Source organism: Pongo abelii, chromosome 21, assembly GCF_028885655.2.
Source record: "Pongo abelii isolate AG06213 chromosome 21, NHGRI_mPonAbe1-v2.0_pri, whole genome shotgun sequence".
In the NCBI taxonomy this organism is placed as follows: domain Eukaryota; kingdom Metazoa; phylum Chordata; class Mammalia; order Primates; family Hominidae; genus Pongo; species Pongo abelii.
The window spans coordinates 48,059,342-48,066,413 of record NC_072006.2 but is presented as its reverse complement, the minus strand read 5'-3'; the positions used below and the strand labels follow the sequence as shown (position 1 = coordinate 48,066,413).

Genomic DNA, 7,072 nt, shown 5'->3' with positions numbered 1-7,072 from the left:
GGATACACAAAACATGGTCTAGACATACAATGGAGTATTACTCAGCCTTTAAAAGGAGGGAAATTCTAGTGCATGCTACAAAATGGATGAACCTTGAGGACATTATGCTAAGTTAAATAAGCCAGTCACACACACACAAAATATTGTATAATTCTATATGAGGCACCTCAAGTAGTCAAACTTCTAGAGATGGAAATTAGAATGGCGGTTGCCAGGGCTGAGGGGAGAGAGAAAAGGGAATCATTATTTAATGGGTACAAGAGTTTCGGTCTTGCAAGATGAAAACAGTTCTGGAGACTGGTTGTACAATGCAAATGTACTTAACTCTACTGAACTATATATTTTTAAAAGGTTAAGATGATACATTTTATGTTATGTTTATTTTACCACAATTTTCTTTTCAAATGAGGCACGACCCTCCCTGGAGGCAGGTGTCTGTTCTGTTTGACCTAGAGTTCCAACAATCATGTGAAAATGCACTAAACTACGGTACAAGAGCCGAACATGCCTTTTATTCACAATCGGCAGAGAAGAGGGTTCATTAGATATCTAATGATTGATTTTTAAAATCTTCTTGAAAGACCTGACGTGTATATTCTGAATCAGTTTGCCCTGTGATCCACTAAAAATGACTTATGACAGGAATTCATACATAATTGCTATCAGTGGAGTCGGCTTGTAAGAATATTCCAAGCATTTAATTGACTTTTAAAAGAATAGCTACAGCAAGCTAATTAAATATCACGTTAGGATATGTGTTAATTGATATTTAATGAGGATGTCAATTGATGTCTAACTAGCCAATATGTCTCTTAAAATATGTCAATTAGGTACCCAAAGATCCTTTTCAAAGGGAATAGGAGTTAAACACATTGAGGATGTAATTTGTTAATTTTTTACAATAACAAATCACAACCCTCCCTGCTGACTTTCTCTGGATGGTAAAGCCATTTGTGAGCCACCTTGCCTAGTCTGAAAACAGAAAACACTGCCTGTTCCACATGAACACTCCCCGCAAATTTGCACTTGTGGTAGCATAGAGAGAACTGCGCATGCCCGAGGACTTTCCAGACCTCCCCTTTCCTTCCACCAAGCACCCGCTAATCCCAGAATCTACCCCCTCAACCTTTTTTAATGAAATGACTGTCTGAAAGCCAGCACAGGGAGACAGATTTGAGCTGGACTCCTGTCTCCTTGTTAGTCGACTTAAAAAGTTTTTTGTTTCTCAAAAACCCAGTGTCATAGTATTGGCTTCTAGTGCATTGGGCAGCAAGCTCCTTTGGCTTGGTAGCAAATGCAATAGCCTAAGCGCCTCCATGAAAGTGATCTGGAATTCACTCCTCTGGCCAGGTCTGCTCCACCACCTATCACTCCCCAGGATGGAGGGAGACTGCAGAAGGGAGAGCAGGAAGTTTGAGGCAATGGCCTCAATGAGCACGACCCTAATAACTCTAGGGCTACAGCATTTTAAGGTCCCACTGACCCCACTGCAGATAATCAACGAAGACAGCTTCTAGAATAGCCTTTGTGCAGACCATGGATCACTGTAAGATGCTACCTGTCCTCACAAATAATTAGACAGCTCATGGTGTCATGAGAGAGGGCTAATCAGGTTTTCATGAGATCTCAGAGGAATGGGACAGAGTCAGAACAGCCATGTGGTCACGAGCACGGGTTTCAGAATCAGACAGGGCAAAGTTCAAGTTCTAGATCTTGCTAGCTAAATGCCCTTGAGCACCTTTCTCAACCTCTCAGAGGAAGCCGGAAAATAGACATTAAGTCAGTTTGTCCCACCCTCTCTGCTGGCAGAGGTCAGAGGTGAAACAGAAGGGTGGCTTCAGCTTGCCCAATATCAAGTGAAGATCCCAATCAGCAAAGAGCTCAGCACTTAGGATCAATCAGCAAAGAGCCTGGCTCCTCTCACTTCCAAGTAGAAGGGAAAACCATCAGCAGCTCCAGCCGCTGTTCTAGGAAATGGTTATTCAGTTACCAATAACAACAGTTGCTATGGAGACAGGCGGTCCAGCCTGCCAACCTGGAATTACTCTCAGGCCAGGGCCAGATTAGCCACCTCCACACCCTTTCCAAACCAAGAGGCAGCTTGAGCCCCAGTTCTCCTTCAATTACCTGATCAAGGTGTTTTTCCACTTGATTTTTCCTTCTTCCTCCTATAAGAAGGTCCCTCTATTTGAAAGTTAGTTGAGATACAGGGCAAAGGCATTGAAAGTCTTGTGGACTGTGCAATCCCTAAGTCTTTGTAAAGTCCAAGGACAGCTTATGTTGGGGTGGGGTGGTAAACGAAGCAGCTGTGTTTTTGCTCAGGGCTGTAGCAGCACCAGTGAATCCAGAACCTCTTGAGAGGTCTGTGTTGGGGTCAGGCTCCATGCAGAGGCCAGGGGCAGACTGGGATGTTTTTGGATGGGCAGCTGGAGATAGTGCACCAGGAGGGATGGTGAGGGCCACACTTAAAGAGTACTCAGTTTCTCCAAGCCCTTCAATACTGCTCCTCTACAATAGGTGGCTAGATTAGAAAATACATCAGAATGTTAGTGGTAAAAGGAACCAGAGATAAGTGCTCTTCACTGGGAAGAAACTGAAACCCTCCAAGGGGATGGGACTTAACCACAGTGACCCCAATCTCATACCCAGGAATCTCAACTCCCAGTGTGAGTTTTTCCCACCACAGCGTAAATCCAGGTTGTTCCGCAATGTTATGCAATGTGAGTAGAGCTTTCTAACAATAAGAGCACCATCTATGGTCTGGCTTCCTGCTGAGGTAGGTAGTGAGTTCCCTGTCACTGGAGGTACACAAGGAGAGGTCAGATGACCTTTGGGCAGAGCGTTTTAGAGAGGGTTTCAGTCTTGGGAGGCAGTCAGGACTGGATGACCTCAGATCCTGTATTGTGTGGACTCCACTAATTCGACAGTGAGTAGAGGTGTCTCCACTCATGATCCAGATCCAGTCCAAACAAATGATCCAGAATTGCTTCAAACAGCAGCATCCAGTTCAGCTATCTGTCCAGCAGCCTGAGCGAGGCCTGGCTAGAGGGCTACTCAAAAACCTACCAAAAGAGCACCCACATGTGAGAGATGGAGGCAGGCAGGAAAACAAGAGCTTTTCCTAAAGTCCCAGTGGGAAAAAGACACAGACAGAGGGCCAACCCAACAGTGCTCATGGTCTGATGTCAAGTTTAGAAAACAGTATAATGTTGAGCCGGGCATGGTGGCTCACGCCTGTAATCTCAGCGCTTTGGGAGGCCAAGGCAGGTGGATCACTTGAGGTCAGGAGTTCGACACCAGCCTGGCCAACATAGTGAAACCCCATCTCTACTAAAAACACAAAAATTAGCCAGGTGTGGTGGCAGGCGCCTGTAATCCCAGCTATTCAGGAGGCTGTGGCAGGAGAATCACTTGAACCAAGGAGGTGGAGGCTGCAGTGAGCCAAGATTGTGCCACTGTACTCCAGCCTGGGCATGAGAGCAAGACTCTATCTCAAAGAAAAACAACAAGAAGAACAAAAAGAAAACTGTATAATAAAGATCTGACCTGGGCTCCAGCCTGTGTGCCCTCAGCTTCTTCAGTGTGAACCTGGGAAAATCTCATAATGTTCCCAAGGCCTGGTTTCCTCGGGTGAACAACCAGATACTCATAGCTGCTAATAAAGTGGATTTCTTATGACAGTTAGGAAAAGGATGCAGGACCGTGCCTAATGCAATGCTGATAGTAACTGATGGTTATAGGTTTGCTCCAAACTAATGAAGAGGGGAGGCAAGAGGGAGAAGAGATGAAACGAGATTGACCCTGAGTTGATAATTAAAGCTGAAGTCCACAAAATCAAAACTATTTTCCTGGCCAGGTGTGGTGGCTCACACCTGTAATCCCAGCACTTTGGGAGGCCGAGGCAGGTGGATCACTTGAGGTCAAGAGTTTGAGACAAACCTGGCCAACATGGTGAAACCCCGTCTCTACAAAAAATACAAAAATTAGCCAGGCATGGTGCCTGTAGTCCCAGCTACTTAGGAGGCTGAGGCATGAGAATCACTTGAACCCGGGAGGCGGAGGTTACAGTGAGCTGAGATTGCGCCACTGCACTCCAGCCTGGGTGACAGAGTGAGACTCCATCTCAAAAAAATTTTAAAAAAAAAACCATTTTCCTAATAATACTAGCATGTCATTTGCCTTTCTCCCTTTCCTTCTCCCATGAGGGTACTGTGGAGTTTTCCAGAGGCCACACAGCATGTGATGCCACAAAGATTAAATGAAAAAGCAGATATGAGAATCCAGCTGCCCATTAAGCCAGGCATTCAAGATTTACAAAATGTAAAACAATGTCTTTTTCTCACTAATTTTTTTGTTTGGGAAATATTGGGGTTTTTAAATTAAGAATGTATTTAACATTTATTTGGATTGCTATTAAGAAAAACAGAAAACGTGTGTTGGAGTGGATGTGAAGAAATTAGTACACATGCACACTGTTGGTGAGAATGTAAAATGCTCCAGTCACGATGGAAAACAGTGGGATGATTCCTCAAAAACAGAAACATCAGAATTACCATGTGATTCAGCAATTCCGCTTCTGGGTAAACACACAAAAGAACTGAAAGCGGGGTCTCAAACGTATCTTTGTACACCAATGTTTGCATTCACAATAGCCGAAAGGTGGAAACAGCCCCAGCGTCTTGTCAATGGAGGATCACTCGGTCGTGTACACATACAAGGAATATTCAGCCTCAAAAAGGAAGGCAATTCAGACATGGGCTACAGCATGTGGATGAATCTTGAGGACATTATAAGTGAAATAAGTCATTCACAAAAGGACAAATATGACATGATTCCACTTACATGAAATACCCAGAGTCGTGAAAATCATAGAGACAGAAAGTAGAACAGTACTCATAAGGGGCTGGGGGAAGGCGGATGGAGAGTTGCTAAGGGGTACAGAGTTTCAGTGTGAGATGATGAAAAATTTCTGGAAATGGATAACAGTGATGGTTGCACAATGGGAGTGTACTCAACGCCATTGAACTGTACATTTAAAAATGGTTCAAATGGGGCGAGGCACAGTGGTGCATACCTGTAATCCCAGCACTTTGGGAGGCCAAGGTGGATGGATCGTTGCCCACTCCAGCTTGGGCAACAGAGCAAGACTGTGTCTCCAAAAAAAAAAAAAAATAAGGTTAAAATGGTAAGTTTTCTGTTATATATATTTTACTACAATAAAAATGAAATAAAAGTAAATATAATGGAGAATGTATAATTGCCATCTGAAAGCTTATAGTAGACATAAAGTGTCAAAAACAAAAAAGTTACGGGTGTTAACATGTAATGGGATTCTTGTTTTTTTTAAATGAGTTAATAGGTGTAAGTGTTTGAGTTTTAATGTCTAATATGGTTAATATCAATAGATGCCCCCAAATAAACAAAAACCCCTTGAGGTCCTCGATAATTTTTTGAAAGTATAAAACATTCCTAAGACCAAAAAGTTTGAGAATGGCTAGATGATATCGATCTCTCTCTACTTCTGTAAATGTTTTTAATTTTCCATATGAGAAAACTTTTAAGTTTTTAAAATAATACTAATTGACTATTCTCTTTCCTTCTACCTGTCTGGGCAAATTGATTCACCTTGATGGAATTCAGCAGCCTCATCTGTCAAAGGAGCAGAAATTCCAAAGCATGATCCTATGAATCAAACCTGACACCCACAGACACAGGAGCTCCCTCCTCCCCCACTGCCAACCCCCGAGCTTCCGCAGAGATCTGAGCGTCTCTGGGTTGAGGAAGAGAGGGAGTGTTCTCCCGTATTAATCAGATCCCATTAATTTTTCAAAGTAGTCAACAGCCCACTTACTCATCTGCTGTGAAGCCTCATCCATAATTGATCCTGAACTGCATTTACCCAAACAGGCCGCGGAGATGCCCGTTGCACGTAGAGCTCTGGGAGGGTTGTCTGCTGATGAGCCTACTCCCAGTAGCGAAGGCACTCACAGCCATGACACATGGTAACTTCAGCAGGCCTGACACTTTTCCTCCCATCAAAAACAACAACGAAGAGGAAAGGAATGACTCCCCAGATGCTCTGAATGGTTGTTCTGAGGCCCATTTCTATGTACAAGTCAGCTTGAGGGAAATTAAAAACAACTGGTATAAGCCAAACTCATACCTGTGTCTTGATCCTTTCGGGCTCCTAGAGCAAAATACCATAAATTGGGTAGCTTATAACTGAAATTTATTTCTCATCATTCTGAAAGCTGGAAGTCCAAGATGAAGGCACCAGCAGATTTGGTGTCTGCTGAGGGCCCACTTTCTACTTCATAGATGACACCTTCTTGCTGTGTTTTCACGTGGTGGAAGGGGTGAGAGGTTTCTCTCAGGCTTCTTTTGTAAGAGCACTAATTCCATTGATGAGGACTCTGCCTCCATGAACAAATCACCTTCTAAAGGCCCTACTTTTTAATACCTTGGGGCTGAGGATTTTAACATACAAATTTGCAGGGAACATAAACATTGAGACCACAGCAGCCTGCCAGGTCAACCACCCAGGTCCATGAAGACCTCAGCAAGTTCAGCGCCAACACCCCTATATAATCACTTTGAACCTCATGCCCTCTACCTGACGCCACATACTTCTTACTCCATCCCCCCTCCAAAATAAATGGCAGCTGGATTGAATATTTAAATGTTTAAAAAAAGAATTGAACCAGGCATGGTGGCTCACACCTGTCATCCCAGCACTTGGGGAGGCCGAGGCAGGAAGATCACTTGAGACTAGAAGTTCAAGACCAACCTGGACAACATAGCCAGACATCATCTCTACTAAAAATAAATAAATAAATAAATACAAACTCGCCGGGCGTGGTGGCTCATGCCCGTAATCCCAGCACTTTGGGAGGCCGAGGCGGGCAGATCATGAGGTCAGGAGATCGAGACCATCCTGGCTAACAGAGTGAAACCCCATCTCTACCAAAAATACAAAAAAATTAGCCGAGCATGGTGGCAGGCACCTGTAGTCCTAGCTACTCGGGAGTCTGAGGCAGGAGAATGGTGTGAACCCAGGAGGCGGGGCTTGCAG

General features: G+C 44.0%; 1 long non-coding RNA gene across 1 annotated transcript; it reads left to right on the top strand.

The window, feature by feature from the left end:
* Positions 1 to 1,971: 1,971 nt before the first annotated feature.
* On the top strand, positions 1,972 to 6,159 carry LOC129052121 (uncharacterized). Its single transcript, XR_008516939.1, has 3 exons — positions 1,972 to 2,136; positions 2,650 to 2,776; positions 5,641 to 6,159. It is a non-coding gene; the product is annotated as an uncharacterized LOC129052121 (long non-coding RNA).
* Positions 6,160 to 7,072: the final 913 nt, after the last annotated feature.